Source organism: Osmerus eperlanus, chromosome 9 (assembly GCF_963692335.1).
Source record: "Osmerus eperlanus chromosome 9, fOsmEpe2.1, whole genome shotgun sequence".
Lineage (NCBI taxonomy): Eukaryota > Metazoa > Chordata > Actinopteri > Osmeriformes > Osmeridae > Osmerus > Osmerus eperlanus.
Window position 1 is genome coordinate 10,821,489 of NC_085026.1, and position 18,706 is coordinate 10,840,194.

Here is an 18,706-nt window from a genome sequence, read left to right on the forward strand (position 1 = left end):
TCCCGATGTCTGGGTGTTATCACTCTCATATAACACACTTGTTATTCACAACACTTTTCACAAGAGGAAATCCATCTGTCGTTAAACCCAAACAGTCATAGTCACCAATTATTGGACATTCAAACGTGTCCTGTAACTGGAAAACGCAAATGAGAAACCCCAAGCATTAGATGAACACAACCTCAAGGCTGTTATGTACTGTCGCCTCAGTGTTTATTTGCTTTAAGGCACCCTTGTATGTCGCAACCATATGGAAGAAACTAAAAAATACTGCCTAGATTTACCACCTATCCATTATCATTCAGTTCAATTCCCACCAAGTCCAGTTTTAATCCAGCCGTGATGGAATGGAGGCAAAAAACTATGCTTGAACTCCGTTGCAGACCACACGTCTTGACGAGAGAGAGAGAGAGAGAGAGAGAGAGAGAGAGAGAGAGAGAGAGAGAGAGAGAGAGAGAGAGGGGGGGAGAGAGAGAGAGAGGAGGGAGAGAGAGAGAGAGGAGGGAGGGAGGGAGCGACAGAGAGAGGTATGGTAAGGGTGGAAAGAGAAGCAGGGGTATAGTAGTAGGCTGAGAGAGAATGTGCAAGGGAAAAGAGTTAGCCAGGTAGATTTCACCTCTAGCCCATAGTTAGCATTTGCTTTCCAAGATAAATGCCAGGAGGGAATAAGCGTTATATGAGACGTGACGTCTCATCAGACTCCCAGCTAACTGACTTGCCCTCGGACTTAGACATTCTGTCCCACACAATGTCAAGCCAATGACGGAAAATATCCCACTGAGCAACCTTCAAACTTTGATCTCTGATCACAAAAGAGAGCTACGCAGCGCTTTCTGTCAAAGGCAGATCACTTGAATTGCCTTGCTCTTTGTGTCTTCGATTGCAGAATAAGTAATTGTATTACCAAAACAGTGTGGGGGGGCCTTACTGTATTGTGCTTGAGTTCTACACTATGGGACATGTTATGGAGGGTGGGGGGGAGGGGATGAGCCTGCAGCCATCGGTAATACAATTAACCATAATACATATTCCCCCTGTGCACAGGGACATTGTTCCATATCGAACTGGGCAGCATGGATTATCTGATTCTCCAAAGCCATTTGCATCGTTTCCAGGCTAGACAGGCAGGACACATGCCAGGCTGCAGACGAAGGTTTGATGCCTGATATAGAAGGGACAACGATGTGGGGAGAGTGTAGAATAGAATGACAACACAGACAAACAACAGTGCTCTGTTTGCCCAATACAGTGAGAGCAACATGGCTTTCGTAACTGGAAGTTCATCTGTATCAAGTATCAGCAATTGGACCACAATTGGCAGACACAGGCTTTTAAAATCAAAACACCTGACAGAGTACACTGTTTGCTGGAATAAGGAGACCAAGTGGCTTACCTGGGAGCTGTGCTGTGGTAGGCTGTACCCAGCAGCTCAGCCTCTGCCAGGCGACACGCTCTAAGCTGTGCTGAGCAGCCTTCAAACACAAGCTGTTGGAGGGAGTAGCCACAAGATTGCAGAGAATTTCACAGCTTTGGGCACAACACAACATTTCAGGGGCTTAGCGTCAGCTAGGATGGCAAAGAAGGCTTTGTGTCACCAACAGCCATCTAAGAGTAGATATATTTATTTATATATATATATAAAACATCTAAAGACTGGCCCCAGTAGCCCAGTGAAGTGGATTAAGCAAACATGTCATTAAAACTGCAAGCCTTTATTTTCTTACCGGGCGTGCAGGAGGCTCGTGAGCTTATCACAAACCAACTAAAGTTGCTCTTTCAGCTTTACCTGCTCTCCAACCGGGCTGACCCGCTACAACACAACAATTTCCGCTGCACTTCTCTCTCTATTTTGCTTTTGATTTCTTCTACATGACGTCAAGGTTTCTCAAGAAGTGGACCTGAACATATTTAGTTTGAACCCAGATATTTTTTATACAAATATGACAGATGTCTCTTCCTACTAGGCTTGTGCACCTACACAAAATTGTTTACAGAGGCAATGTCTTGTGAGGGGCACAGGGTTTAATAGGTGGCCTGGCCTGAAAGATCTCATACAGTACCATCACACACAAGTTCAATCTGTGCAGAGGCACAACAAATGTCTGAGGAAATGTCTGTCTCATACTGTACACAGTGTGACAGTACTGATGCTTACACTCACTCTCTCTCACTCTTTTTCTGTCTCACTCTCAGAATTTTCTTTCCAAGTGTAGGTTGAGAGGGGGATTCCCACTTCAATGATTGAAGCAGCTGGTGAGAAGAGGGAGAGGGTCCCAGACAGTTGTTTTCCCAGACAGTTCCCAGACAGTTGTTGTTCAGGATGATGGCAGGGGGAAAGAGGGGCTCGGTTGAGTGGAGGGTGGGGCAGGATAATGGCTGTGGGGACAGCTACAGTACACTCTCCCCTGACCAGACCACCTACAATGGAGAGGGAAGGCTGCTGGACAGCCCCCACAATATGACTGAAAAAGAGGATGGGGACAGGCTCCTCTTGGTCACTGAACTTTGGGCTGGTCAAGGTGAAAGTTATGCATGATACAAGTGTTCTTAAGGGATTTTTGGAGGAACCCATGATTTTCTACCATGGGTCTGGCAAATCCAAAATGGACATTTTTATCTTTGTCAACTCAGGTATATTACTTTTGATTTGATTTGATTTTATTCGGATCCCCATTAGCTGATGCCAAAGACACCAGCTACTCTTCCTGGGGTCCACACAAGAAAACAACGTACCAAACAACAGATAAAAAAGGAAAAGCATGTAACAAAGAAGAAATCAACATACAAAAAACAGATAAAGGAAAAGGAAAAAAACATATAGCAAAAAATAAATCTACATACAAACACATTAAAAATCAACATACAAACATTGAAAAAAAAAAAAAAAAAAAAAAATGGTTCATGGTTAGATAATCATTAATTTTTTGTTTGCTTTTGTGAATCAAGAATAGAGTCACCTTAAACAGACTATTTTCTCTGAATCTTGTTGCCAAAACATAATGGGACATGAAGTCATTATGGACACCAGAGCTTTTAACATCCCTAACCATCAGAATGTAAATTGCATAATTACCGTGACTTGGTCATTCCTTGTCAGGCAAATAGGCCTCGGGACGTGTCATCACTCCGTGCCTGGCTCACTGTGACATCATTCACCTGTCAACTGTGACAAGCTGATGGTGGGCTCAGGGGATAGCAATTCCACCTGTCTTTGTCCCATCCAATTGAAACATGGGATTTTCACATAAAGACTACCACATAATATAACACAATGAATAACACGTTGAAATGCCAGGGTTTTTTGTGTGTTGGCACAATTATCTTATTTTTTCCCTCGTGTAAAATTCTGATGCTATCTTTCTTAGGACCTCTGCAGGGGCTTCTCTAATTGGCCATTAAGATGTCGTTTGGATAAAAATGCACATGCGGAAATCCCCTTATCATCATCATCACGACTTCTTTCCTCCTCCCTCTCTCTCTTAGAATTGTGCTGTGGTCATCAGGGCGTTTCTGCTTGTCTCTGAGGACTCTTTCCTTCTTTTCCTCTCCTCCTTTCCCCCCTTGTTTCTCTCTTCCGTCTCTGTGTGTTGTGCTGCTGTCATCAATCTGACATCCCTGCTTACCCTCCTTTCTCCTCGCTCTGTCCATCTCCCTGCATCTACGTTCTCTCCCCCCCCCCCCTTCCCTTCCTCCTTCATTTTCTCTGTGGGTAGTGCTGTGGTCATCAGAGTCTCTCTCTGAGGTCTTCTAACCCCTTCCCCCCCTGGGCTCCAGCTCCTTTTAAAGCCCGCCTTATTAAAATCTGAATGTGGTCGTTTTAGGAACCGTTGGGGGGGGGGGGGGGGGGTGTTCGTGGTTTCTGCTGTGTTTCAATTACAGACACGAGCTTCCCCCCAGAAGTTTAGACGACAAGAGGCAATTACTCTAATAAGGACCCCACACACACCCACACGTACACATACACACAGTCTTCTAAAACCAGGCTATTATTTCAGGTTATTTCTGTCCTTGCATCAAACTTTTCTTTTAGATCAATGACATTATGCCCATGAGGCTCTTATGCATGAATCACATTTCTTCTGTGATATTTGTCCTCTACACGGCTGTGATTACAGAGCCCTAAGAGGCTTTCTCTCATCTCCAAGTTGTGTACAGGGTACTTTCTGATGATGATCACAGTTTATTGCTACGGTTTTATTCATGAGTTTTCTGTGGTGGAGGTGCTTCACTGGCAACAAATTCATTCAACCAATGGCTGAGGCCTGATGGGTATGTGTGTTTGTATGTGGGGAGGCATGCTTCCTATTAGTATTTCGGTGACCATTGAGAGATGTTGGCGCTACATTATATAATCTCTGAGGAAATAGTGGTGCTAGGGCAAGACAGATGGCAATTGTCTGCCTTCTATGGTGGTGTAATAACTAGTAGATGTGTATTTTACAGCAAACCTATTTGTTGATGCCCCCGCCACCCCATACTAGGTGAGAAGGTCCAACTAGCAGCCTAGCTCTTACCTAGTCCTCGCCAAGTCTGCGGTCTGTTTATTGCCAAAGGTTTCCAATCCAAAACTTCAGACTGTGTTTTGGATGCAGAGTGATGTTCTGGATTTAGATGTATTAGAAGTGATGCCACCCTAGTGCCCTCTCCCTATGTATTCAGAGTTAATCATAACCCCAGAGACACATTAGTAGTGCACATACAGGCTTTCATTTTTCCAGACAGCAGCTCAATAGCAGAGAAGAAAAGCTTGTGGGATTCAAACAATGTCAATGGGAGTAATAAAGAAGGGCACTTTCTATCCGTTTTCTTCTCCTTTTTTTCTGCGCTTCTTACCGCCAACGAGGACTCCCCTCTCCATTGATTTGAAAGCAATTTGAATGTAAATATTGGTTTTCATTTTGCCCCTATCTGTCAGAGCATCATGTCACACTTGGTTCATGGTGTGTGGGTCTTTGTGTGTATGTGTGTGTAAGTGTGTTTGTCTAAAGCTCCACTAGCTATTAACCATAGTCTAAAGCAGGTAAATATACTAGCTGATTGAAAAATAGATATTTTCCATCAGGCTAAGCCTCCGGTCAGTATAATGGTTTGTTAAACATCACACTCATGTTCTGAGGACTCCAAACTTGAACTCTGGAAATGTAGTGATAGCAACCACCAAAAAATGACAGCCTTTCATTCTAGCGAGCTCTCAACAACGCATTTCCCCTACCGGCTCTATTCTATACGCTTTGAGTTTCCGATCATAAGGCCACCAAGTGAGAGATCCACTATGTTTCGCTTCTGAGCAACAAAGCTTTGTGGAACAGGCTCTCCATTTCCTTGTTGGATATACATTATTAATTACACCGTGTACTTCAAACAAAAGCCCTAATGTTCCAACTCATTCTCATTCATGACAGTGGGCAATGTGTGCCTCTGAGGTACGACACCAAGAGTCAGAGCCACACTCTTTACAACTAAAAATAGCACCCCCCGCCCATAGAGAACACATGCATTTTTTTCAGTAGGGAAGACTCAAGCTTCCAAAAGTGAAAAGCACAGTTCATGAAGGGAGGCAGATGCTCGACAGAAAACCCTGGGGATAAACATCATCCTGAACACCCAGAATTACACATCACATTCTGTGATCCGGGACCGACTTCAAGCAGCACTGAATCATTGGTGGATGAGACGCTCCGATTTTATTTGTTCAGTGTCGGTTCATTTCCGCTCAAACAAACGTTCCCAGAGTTTGTTTTTGGTTATGGTTGCTAGACTTACTGTAAGTCGCTCTGGATAAGAGCGTCTGCTAAATGACTAAATGTAGATTGTGGAAGCACACAATGATAACTTCTGCATCTCTGTCTGTATTTCCACATCTCCTTCCAAAAGGATTACTACAGTTGCACATTACTAGTTCTGTCTGCACACAAATGTATAATAACCTTGCGTGTTATTATAATGTGGCTTTGTGTGTGTATATGTGTGTCTGTATGTGAACCAGCTAGTTTATACATTTTTACATTTTATACCGGCACACAAATAGTACACAGATGTACCTTGTGCACCCTGCACCCTGACTAGACATGTAATTTAAAAAACAATTAAAAAAAAAAAGAATCTGGAAGGTTAATAGCATACATTCACCTCCAGGACCTCCAGGGTTCCACCAGGTACAGTCAGCCCAGGTTGATGGAGGCCACATTGGGGTCATGTATGTCCTGAGCCGAAACACTGGTTCTCTACATGATAGATGTGGGGTTTTCTCTGGACCCCAGGTGTTGCTTTCAGTAATGTAATCTGCACATTACATGTGGTTAATGGTCTTATTCATGGCTTGGCAGCCTCACTTCCCTAGGGTGAAATATTACATGGGGGGGGCAAGGTGTTGTGTTCGTATTCCTATACACGTATTCCTATCATTAATTTTCCTACAGTGTAACCAGCAGATATCATGCTGAAAATATAACTCCTTGCTGCCGTTATTGTGACTGGGCTTGGTGGTTGAGTTTTCTAATAACAACACAAAAGACTACTGTGATATCCAGAATAAAGCGTCAGCATCATTGATAAACAGTCGCTGTGCACACACTACCCCACTTGGATTTGTCTCACCAAAACAAACAATCCATCTTTGTCTCCTGAACTGGCACTTCTCCTGCACAAGAACCAGTTAAAGCATTTCCCCAGGTACTTTGCTCACTTAACCTGCTACAGAACCCTACTGTAGCATCATATTGCATCTTATCTTCCCGTTTTTTTTAATACACAGTACAAAGTAGCTTTTACTGGGGCAGTGGTAGTTACTGAACTCATGGCCTGCCTCAGCTACACTGGTTCAAATGCATCTTCTCCTCTCCTCTGTTTGATCTCATCCTTTATTCCATGTGCTAAAATAGGAAAAGACAGCTATACTGTTGGGAACTAAGCAAATGAATAAATAATTGAATACAACACGTGTTTAAATGAATGGGTCAACGGATTAGCCTCTATCTCATTTAGTCTTTATCTTTTACTTTCTCTCATACTTTACTGTACCTCATGATCTACACAGTATTCTCTCCTTCATCTCTTTCTCCCTCCCTCCCTCCCTCCCTCCCTCCCTCCCTCCTGTGCTCACCTAGTCTCTCTCAGGGCCGCCTAGCCCAACCTAGCCACCCTTAAGTGGGCTGAACGGGGGAGAGACTAGCATCTAAAGGCAGTGTCTCAGCCTGCTGTGTTGCTACCGTACAAGTTACTTTGCATTTGGATCAGGGAGGGAAATCTTTCGTCTAAACCATGGGTTTCTGTCTCATAAGGCCTTGTGGAGTTTTCCTCGTGATATTTTAAAACTGGGTTTATGTAATGGCCTGTATTAAAAGGTGTTACCTCTTGGATATATTTTAATCCTTCTATTACCTGCCACTTAGATGGTATTACATTATCTAGTTAAGATGACGCCTAATGTAAATGCTCTTTTGTAATGGTATTCTGCATAAAATACTTGAATTTAGATTCAGAAGCTCTTATTGTAGACCTGCAGAAGATCTTATAGTTTCCAGTTATTTTGTTTCATTTTTATAATGATTTTATAGTCTAAAATGTATGCTCTCGCCATGAATTATATGTTGCCTTGCACCCGGTCATTGAGGAGTGCAGGCTGCGTGTTTACTGTACTGCATGTACTGCACGTCTTCACACATTTTCACATATCCGTGTTGCCGTGCTCAGATTGACCGAGGAAAAAATGGAAGGAGCGGATCCCCTTCCCTCATGCCCCCCAGACACGGAGCTTTGATCGATTGAAGGGTTTCAGTTGTTCTCAGGAGAGAGAGAGACAGAGAGAGAGAGAGAGAGAGAGAGAGAGAGAGAGAGAGAGAGAGAGAGAGAGAGAGAGAGAGAGAGAGAGAGAAAGAGAGAGAGAGAGAGAGAGAGAGAGAGAGAGAGAGAGAGAGAGAGAGAGAGAGAGAGAGAGAATTGCTCCAAGACTCAACTTACTGCTCTTACACAGTCCTTGTGTGATTGGGGACAACAGATACTAGTGTGAGTAATTCTGTGTGTGTGTGTGTGTGTTGTGTGTGTGTGTGTGTGTGTGTGTGTGTGTGTGTGTGTGTGTGTGTGTGGATGCGCGTTCGTGTGTGCATGTGGATATACTGGGTTATGTCTTTTGTGTATAGCAGGCCTGTTACGAGAGTGAATATTTAATACGTAAAGAGGTGGTAAGGGGGTCAATCAATTTGGCCTTTACTATTGGCATCAGTCTTCAGGACATAGATCAGGTGAGCTCAGGTTTATTGGACAATCATGAACAGTTTAATAATCCCTCTGAAAATCTAGTAGGGCGGAAATAAATGTTTACAAATTCCCAGTTTGTTCTTAAGACATCAGTGACATTAAAGTACCAATAGCACTCTATGACAGCATAAAGCTTAGCATTGGGTATGAATGCCTGTTACTAATAACTCAACTTAATGAGTTATTATCAAGAGTCTGTCTCACACACCAAAACCTGGTATTAGCATTCTAAGCACCCATGGTGGGAGCCTGCATCAATTAAATCCCCGAACTCTCATTGTTCAGATCCAAGCGGCATAAATTATGCCAAGTGAAACATAATTAGGTATTAAATTGTACTAAATTGACCATCCAGCGAAACAGATTCCCCGCATTGTTACATATAGTCCTTGTTAAATCAAGCACAACAACACTAATCAATCATAACCACGCCACTTCTCCTGTGCTCATTCTGTTTGGCTGAACGGTCATTTCCCCCCTCCCGCCTTCCCTCATACCTTCAAGACAGTGGAAAAGCTTTTTGTGGCCCTTATTGGTTTCTGTTTTGTTGTCAGGCTAACTTGATAACACATTCACACCATATGTCTTTATTTTACGCCTATTTATGACACTAATTTAGTTTCATAGAGTTTGTATAGCCTAATTATTTAATTTCCTTTTAGGATATTGGCCTGCAGGTCCCCCATCTGTAGATTCAGTAAGGGATTTTTCATTTCTGTTATCTACATATTATGTAATCTTAAAGAGGATAGGGGCATTGGAAACAACACAATAACCTCTATGCATTATCTAAACAGTTTTTTTATATAATTAAAATTAAAATTATAATATGTTTCATTATGGGGTTAGGGTCATAGCATGGTTTCTGTGTTATGCCCAGTGTGTGGTTACAACAGTATGATTTTAAAAGTTTGGTCCTAAAAGTAGTTAATAGGGCAGTCAGAGTAATGTCTTAGCGTGGTCCTTACCCTTACGATATGCAGATGACGTCCAAGTATGTGTGTGTGTGTGTGTGTGTGTGTGTGTGTACACAAGCCTTGTGGATGTTTGTGCAGCCATTTGATGTCATAATTGTGTAAATGGGCCATTGGACTATTTAATAAAATACCACCAGATGTTACACCAGGAGAACTATAGCCCTAATGCCTTTCAGATCGAGACAGCCATATGGATAAATGTTTCTGTCTGTCAAGCATCCGTTTAAGGTAATGTTATCCACTGTGGTTGATGGTTCTGCCATTGCAGTCAATCTTCCAGATGTCTCTGGGACATTCTTTGAGCGGGTGTTCGAGCTGTTCTCAAAATGTCATACGATGGCAGAGAAATTCAATGCTTAACTTTAATCCATGTCAGAAGCCATCTAAAATATTTAATTTTATTTTAAAGTGACATTTTGCTCGGAAGGAAAGGAAAAGAAAGAGAAGTGTTGCTTTCACTGTGTTTGTTGGTGGAAATAGGACGTTCTGAAATATCTCACCTAAAGGCAAAGGCATTGCAAAGCGGTCCCAACGGAGTTGTTGTTCTGAAACGAACGCTGCCTGCTGTCACTGCCATGGTCAAGTATCATTTACCTTTTCCCTACCTGTGGAGTGACTCCTAATGTAAAGCACCTTGCCTCACTGTCAGCGTGTCAGAGTGTGACATTTACCTGAGCTCTGTAGCCTCAGGCAAGGATGAACATGGAGATCTCTGCTGTAGTTAAGCTGCTGTTTCCAGGCAACCTCGGACGGTGGGCTATGGGGACTGATAGAAGCTTAATCGGAGTGTCTCCGCAGGACACGGAGCAGAGGGATGTTTGATGTTGGACAATGGTTGGATAAGGGTTGGATAAGGGTTGGTTGTCTGAAAAGTCCCTGTATGGTTGAATAAGAGTTGGTGGTCTGAAAAAGGGGTGGACGTTCAAAGATATATTTTGAAGATCAGGAGGATGGATGAAGTCTGGCGAATGATTAGGGGAAAGCAGTATGATGATTCGTTGAAGGCCAGATGATGTTGGGATAGAATTGTGGGTAGATCATGTGACTGATGTTCCTTAATTATTGGCTTGATGCTGTGTGGCTGCGTGCCTGGAAGGTGGCAGGTCATCTGAGGCACTGGGACACCAAATACTCCATCTCTGGGAAATATATACAATCTGATACCTTCTATTTTTTCACCTCTATCACTATTTTACACGAATAAACACAATAAGTGGTTTGACATGGACAATTACTTCTGCTTGCTTCACATGAGTCAAGACTGTTGACAGTGTACCAATAGTGTTACATTATTTCCTTCAGTGGGCAAGCAAGGACAAGTCTTAAGGACGGATGATGGAGAAGATAAAGGTTTCTGAGATGTATCTGAGGTCAGACTTGGAAAATGGAATGAAGCCTTCCACAAGCCTTGCTACATTTCCATATTGCTGCTGATAACATGGATACAAATATGTCAACTGTCACTGAAAGAGCTTGACACAGAAACGACCCCGTTCCTTATCTCATACATGACCATGTGACCTCTTCCACACGGTCATGTTGATGTACGATGATGTCACACATGCTAATACAGTATGTCAGTACCAGCATCGACAGTATCTCTCTCTCTCTCTCTCTCTCTCTCTCTCGCTCTCTCTCTCTCTTTCTTCTTTCTTTCTCTTCTCTCTCTCTCTCTCTCTCTCTCTCTCTCTCTCTCTCTCTCTCTCTCTCTCTCTCTCTCTCTCTCTCTCTCTCTCTCTCTCTCTCTCCTCTCTCTCTCTCTCTCTCTCTATCTATCTCTCGCTCTCTCTTTCGCTCTCCCTCTCCTCTCTCTTTCACTCACGTTCTCTCTGCCTCCTGCTCTTTCCTACCGGAATTTCAGAGAGGAGGATGGTGATCCATTCAGACCCTTCCTAGATCCAGTCCAGGTTTTTAAACTATTCGGCTTTCATTCCCTTTACCTCTCCTTGTCCTGGGCAGACAAACTAAATCACCTCACTCCATTGAGTGATTAGTGGAATCATGTGGTGTGAGTGTGTGTCTGGGGAAGGAGCCTCACTGGCACAGTGGTAATATCAGAGGGCTTCGGGAGCTGCTGGTCTGTCAGGTCTGGTTGATGCATTGATGTACTCATTGTCTCTAGAACACAAGCCCATGTATATTACACATCCAGGACTCTGCAACAACCCTTACTGGATCGTTTTGTGAGGAATCGGTAGGCAAACTCAATGTTGGGAGGATTCAACTTGTGTTATTTGGAGGGTAGGGTGGAATTGCCTGACACGATTTATTTCTGAAAAGCCTTACTTATGAAGCCTATAGATCTTATGAATGTTGCAATGTTGCATGTAGGTGACACATCCAGGACTCATTATCACTTACTCTATAGATTTGAAAGGAATCAGTTGGCAAACTCACTTATCTTATTTGAGGGAGTGGTCGCCTATTGACCTTTGTTCTCAAAAGGCCAACTTCTGAAGTGTGTAAATCTGGATCATGGGAAGTTGCTGTTGTCTAGGGATGCAGCCAACACTATCATTCCCAAGCATTAGAATGAGACGTTACTTCTGGCTAATTCTTTATTAAATGCTCAGTAAGTACTCTAATCATCCTGTTGGCTGGATAACATCATCGCTATCAGTGGATAGTCTCACGCTCTCTGCCGAGCTAGAGAGCTCACCCCTCTGCAAGGTTAGCAACACAGGTTCATCAAGTAGGCTACCATGTTTGGAGTTTGGTTCCTGCAGCAGAGCTGAATTGTCTTTAGTGTGATGTGTTTGGAGTGTTCCCAGAACAGGGTCAATAGCACTCCTTTCATTTCTCTGCCTCTAAAACAGCCAGTAAACCACCCAGATATCCACTTACGCTAATTACATTTTACTGTGAGATGTGCCTGTGTCCATCTCTACTCCCTAGAGCTATGAGCAACCTTTTCAATCTGTGTGTGTCTGTCTCTGTGTATGTGGGCTTGTCATCAATGCTTAATTAGCCTGCATGAAACACTATTTGGGCAATTATGTTCATAGCATTTTTGCATATTATTTGAAGAGTTAGTGATTCAATTGAAATTTGACGTGATAATTTACCTCCCTCGTGTTTTATCCTACTGTACCAACTGGTAGAAGAAGAAACAATTGTTCAGCATGAACTCTCTTCCTTTCTATTACACCCAGAATTATCGGCATAAGTGCTGAAGCAAGATTAACATCACAACAAATCATTCGACACACTGATTGACTTTGTGTCTCTGGTGTTCCAGGTTCCTTCCAAACACGAGACAAGGATCTCAGGCCCCACTGTCAGTATCACCTCCATCTCCAAAGTTATTACCGTCACCACCTTCAGTAGCGTGCCGGGAGTGAGAAAGAAAGAGAGAGAGAGAGAGAGAGAGAGAGAGATGAGAGAGAGAGAGAGAGAGAGAGGAAGAAGGAGAACAAGGGGAATCAGATTAGACTTCAGGATTTCAATTGAGGTTTTTCTCTGGAAGAGGGGTGCCCGTGGTACAGGTGAGAAGGCTTGCTGGGACCGAAAAGTTTTGATGGAACTGTCACAGAGTTGATTTTCAACCAGGAGATTTTCTGTTCGTCCTTCCCTTTTCTTCTTTGTTTCATTACAAATAAACAGTGTAATATTCATGGGGAAACGTAGAAAATGCAGTGTTCACCATTATGTTTTGTCTTATAAGCTTTCCTTGCAATCTAAACTTAAGTAGTCCACAGGATTGCTCTGCATGTTTTCCAAGGCACTGTCATATGCAGACCATTTGCTGTTGAGGAGACCAGTTTCATATCAGGACAGTGTCTAAGACAATGTTGCTATGACGACCGCGAGTTGTGGTTGGAGGCACCCTCTAACAACTTGCTCGGGAATGCAGCGGTGGGTTGTTATGTAACGCGTGACTTACTCATTATACAGTACACAGGGGTTTCCTGTGGCAGGATCTCACATCCAGCATGGTTTATTCATAGTTTAGTGGATTTGTGTGTCCCCCCTTTTGTCAATCCCCATCCAGTGAAATATCCGCTGCTTGGCAGCATTGCCACTTGAGAGTTTTGAGGGGAGCATTTTCTATTTTAGGAGCCGGGAATGAAAGGATTTGAGAGATGATGGTACATCGTTTTCAATGCTATTCACATTGTATAGGCCTTGGCCCAAATGCTTTGTACCAGGTAAAGCAGATAGAACTTTGAAATCTGCAATTATATGCACACACAGCAAAATCCTTTGAAGCTCAAATTCATTCACGAGAAACAAAGAGATTGGCACACATGAAAGCTCTCAATCCAAAATGTTGAGCCTCTTGTCATTCTAAAGACGAGTGCTGCTTCTGTCTCAGGTGAGACATCATCTCCCATCCAGCCACACAGGAGCCTCCTGTCAGGAGCCCATTTCAGTTTTTGGCCCCGACAGAGGAACTGCATCCAGTGTATTGCACTGAGCACATCATAGATAATGCAGTTCTTCATTGCCTCAGCAAATTCATTGCCTCGTGAGTATTCAATCCGCAGCCTACGTTATGAGCTAACATGATCACAAAACGACTCAAAAGGCCTACATGCTGGCCGCACAGAATCCCCAACCCTCCCCAACCCCCCACCCCCCACCCCACCCCCCACAACCCTCCCCACCCCTCCCCACACCCCACAACCCTCACCACCCCTGCCCACCCCCCCCACCCCACCTCACCCCTCCCCACCCCCCCCCCCCACCCCCACCCCCACTCCCCAGGCTCCTTCTCTCTAGCACACAAGATACATCAGATTCCCACAGCTTCATCTCCCTCTCCCCCTTGTCCCGCTATTGATGCTTGGCCCCGAGCCGACAGACAGCTGCAGTTGATCGGTGCTGCTGGTCTGATCCAACGTGTTAGCAGCTAACCCTCCTCCATCGAGAGGGAGATGGCGGGAGCTCTGATTGCCCCAGATCCCACCTCTAGCGCACCGCAGGCCCACAGGAGATCTGTCTTTACTGAGATCCAGACAGCTGCTGCCAGGTCTGTGTACCAACACGCTGATCAGCGCAACAGGACAACGCCGGAGGCTACGACAGCATCAGGTTGAAACACACACACAGTCAGGCACCCACAGGAGAGATGTACACACACACACGAAAACACACACACAAACGTGCATTTAACATGTCTAGTAACACTCCAGTTGTTACTAGTTACTGTAACTTCGGACTGGTATGTTGCCAGTCATGGCCCATACTGTACCAACTCTACAACACCGCACTTATAGAGAACAGTCACGTCCGTGGCGCAGATTTACGGTACTTGACTGTGGTCTTACATCATCATGGCAGTAGGTTCATTGTGAAACCCCACAGTGATTTAAACCTCTGGCTGCAAGAAAGGACCCTCTGCAAGTGAATGCGTGCTGATTCAGCACATGTTGCTTCAAATATTTACAATGCTCTTGCTTCTCATCTTTTAACAAACATAAATATGCTACTGTCATCGAGATGTTATCGTTTCACTGTATTTAAGCAATTAAGCTATTGCCCTGTGATATTTTTCTTTTTTCACCGTCCCTGGTGTCTGAGATGTGGAGGTCGATTGCTATGTGGCGAGTAAATACTGACTGTTCCTTGAATTCCGAACACTGAAATGATGTAGAATTGCAAATCTGACATTGTTCTTCTGCTGTACTGTCCTTATGTACTGTACTCTGTGTTGCTTATCACTGTGGAGAGGGTGGCAGGTGACAAAACCTCAAACAGACAGAGAGAGATGGTCCACTAAATCTGTACTACCATCCCTTCAATATCTTTTCTCCATCTTGCTAACGATCCAATCAAATGTGTTTTTAGCCATATCAAAGCAGTGACCTGAGCTGCAATGTTTTGTGTAAAAACAGCAAGGCAAGGCTGTTCTGGGCCACTTGGTTTGCTTCTTCCCATTGGACGTCACAACCAATTTAGAGCCCCGACCATCGCTGATCCCCCCTCCAGGGGTTAAGGACACAATTCCCCCGTGTTTTATTCCTGATGAAAGGCCGCTATTCCAGGGAGACTGTGTTTAACCTTTGGGAGATGGATAATCAAGCTGGTCCATCGATTTGTTTTCCCTGTGAGAGCCTAGGCCTTTTCTTTATCCATTTGAAGGGGGTCTTTTGTTTGTTGAAGCTAGTCTCACTGGTTGTTCTTGTTGTATGTTCTCGGTTCTCTGATCTTATGAAACTGACACCTATGTCATGTATCAGTGAGGTGTCACATCCTTGAAGTCATTTTCTACCCTTGTCCTTTGCACTCTTGCTGGGTCTCGTGACATCTTAGAGACTGCACTGTGTACTGTGCCACGTACGTTCAGATGTCAAAGATGTTCCGGTCATCCAACGTTGAATGGTTGCTATGCTGTGGTGTAAATCAGTTCATAGCTTCATCATCCTTCACTGAAGTGATATTTTGGTGGTGACTCACACACAGAGCAACACATTCACATCAAGGCTTTGTTTTGTTATGTTCTCCTCCGACAAGAGCTAGCTATTGCCGACTCTGAAGGTCGCTCGCCTCGACTCTCTAGTTCTTCTCCCTGCTGTATTATCTTTTAACTTTGTTTTCAAGTCCCGTTACCGGCTGAAGGAAGGGGGTATGGTGCTGTCAGAGTTACTCTGAACAGATATAACGCTATTTAAATGCTAATGTGATAAGAAGAGCAAAACGACCTTTGGTCATACCCTGTGCACAGCAGAGCACTGGCTTGATAAAGGGCTGCCTAATAAATGAGCTGGCTTCGCATAACTCCCGTCCCTTCACCATGTCAGGTGTCCAGGCTACTGCTCTAGTAGGCTCATTGACATTGGACATTGTTGGAGCTGTGGCCCAGTGCTAAGTGTTAAGCCACACATGATTGGCCACGTGTGCCAGGTGTTAAGCCAGACATGATGGGTTGAAAGCTCAATGTTTGTGTCAGACTCGGTTGATTTGGGAGACTGACTCTTGAGCAAGCCATTGAGTTACCATGGTCTCACTAGGAGAGACACTCTGATGTCAGGTGGTGTATTGGCATGATTCATGCAAAACAGGTCACAATGAGTTCATGTGTGGTGGTTTCATCCTGCACAACCAAAGTACGTATACCACAAGTCTTAATGTGTGAGGTTAAAAATGTGAAGGCACTGCTGTTTCATCCTTATATGCAAGCCATACTAACTCCAAAATGAGCTTCATTAAAACACCAGAGTAGCCGACTTTAACACCTCCAGACCCCTCACTGTTGTCTAACCATTTGCCTGGATCCTCCAGTAATTGGATGAGTTGCCGTGGCACCACTATATATGCAAAAACAACAAGTCTACTCTTTGCTGTTGCCATAGTTGTCACAGATGGGCCCTCGTTGTCTCTCTTTGTTTGGAGAGCACTTTCTGGAAGGATGCTTTCTTGCTTCCGTCTCGGTCTCACATAAATATTCAATGCATGTTGGAGGAAGCAGTTTCTCAATCCTCTATTTCAACCCCAACACCCTCCCCCCGCCATTTTCTACAGGAACAGAATGTTTAGTTGAGGGAGATAGGAAGAGAGAGAGAGAGAGAGAGAGGAGAGAGAGAGAGAGAGAGAGAGAGGAGAGAGAGAGAGAGAGAGAGAGAGAGAGAGAGAGAGAGAGAGAGGAGAGAGAGAGAGAGAGAGAGAGAAGAGAGAGAGAGAGAGAGAGAGAGAGAGAGAGAGAGAGAGAGAGAGAGAGAGAGAGAGAGAGAAGAGAAAGAGAGAGAGAGATAGAGAGAGAGAGAGACCACAGGAGAGACCAGTGAGGCACTGTCTGTGTGTGCTGTGTATAATCCAGGGAAATGCCACGGTCCTGCCACCAGATCATTTATTAAAGTCAGCTCTATGAGATTCTTCGAGGTGCACGCATCAGAGATTGGCTGCATGGGAACGACTATGGCATAACTTCAGGCAGCAGCTATCATTTCATACCCACAGAGCACAGTCATCCTCTGTAGCTGAAAATTGAGTGACGCCACAGAGACAAACACAGCCTTTAGCGCCTCTCAAAATCTAAAGCTGTTTTCCGGAAGCCATTTAACATTTTTCTTGATATTTAACGTTTTCTTATGACATTGTGTCTCAGAATGACAAGGTTTGAGCTTCATTAGGGGAATATTCCCTTGTTTTCCATTTAGCGCTTCTAAAACTAGATCAATTTTACAACTGGCAGCTAACTAGACAGCCTCTCCCAAGGCTCCTGTCCTTGTCCCCCATGAGGAATGAAACATTTAGACTGATGGATATCAACAGCTGATGTACTACAACTGAACAGGGTCTGCCAGCCTTGTCAAGCTTCAGGGGTCAATAGAAAAGGCAGGTTATACTGTAAATCTACATTCTCTACACCTTGTATCACATGGAACTTTATTGTATTGCCAGATTATGACTAGAGGTATATGTTTCAACAAGGGACATAGACCAGCACCTTCCTTACACTCACTGGTAACAGATGGAAAAAAATCTTTCTGTCCTTCATCAAACTTTTTCTGGACAAAGGTAGACTGTTGCTAAATACCTGCTTCAACTCCCTGTACAGACCCAATGTGCCCAACTATACGAAAGATGACACGTTGGGTAGAAGTCTTATTAGTACTGTACAGTGACCTACATTGCACAGCTCTAAGCATAATTAGAAAACCTCCAATATTTGTGGGCGTCCATTCCAACAGTCTTGTGAAAACTCTCATTCTCTTTATAGAGTTTGAGTAGAAGAGCAGGGATTTATGAATCGTGTTGTTGGGTGTGTGTGTGTTTTACAGCGACTGTTGCGTCTGCAAAAGGCAAGATGCGGATTCTATAGGTGCATGAAATACGACCTCTCTAGTCTTGTGCTTTATAACAGCAATATTTTCCTTATCTGCAGAGAAGGTTTTGAGTCTGTTGATTTCAACCTTGCATTGAGGGGCAGACAATAATATCAGAAATAATTCAATATAGTCATATAGTCTTAATGTGCCTAATTGACCTGTTTGTCTTTTTTAAGAGTAGATAGTTACGATGAAAGTTAAGTAGAGGCTAGTTTTATAGAAGATAGTTCAGAGACTACAGTTAAGTAAAGGCTAGCTAAGTAGCCTGTATAATTTCTCAGTGTACCCCATAAAATGAAGGTGAGACAGACAAACCAGCAAAGTTTCACTGGCCCAATGACAGATGATGTACCAGAATCAGTCCTGTCTATCCTGGCTGTCTTGGCCAAACATATTTATCTTCACTTTTAGTAGTTGCAGAAACATGTTCATATTAGTGTGCCCTTCGTCCTTAGACTTGATTAAATGGGAAGGCATTGCAATTATGGTAGAGAGAATGTGTGGTACACTAGCTAGATAAAGCCAAGCTGTCCTCTGATGAAGTTAAATACAACAGGGGAGGGTTCGGACGTCTGCCCTTGATGATAGATCACAGAACATTGGCATTATAATCTGCTGCTGTGGCCGGTGTGTGTGTTTGAGTGTCAGCTTACGTGTGTTTGTATGTGTGTGTGTGTGTGTGTGTGTGTGCATGTGTGTGTG

At 43.8% G+C, this 18,706-nt stretch overlaps 1 protein-coding gene across 4 annotated transcripts in view; it reads left to right on the plus strand.

Moving 5' to 3' along the window:
- Positions 1–18,706, plus strand: part of dlgap2a (discs, large (Drosophila) homolog-associated protein 2a) — an 86,670-nt gene that overhangs the window by 25,159 nt on the left and 42,805 nt on the right. The gene's annotated exons all lie outside the window — the stretch shown is intronic.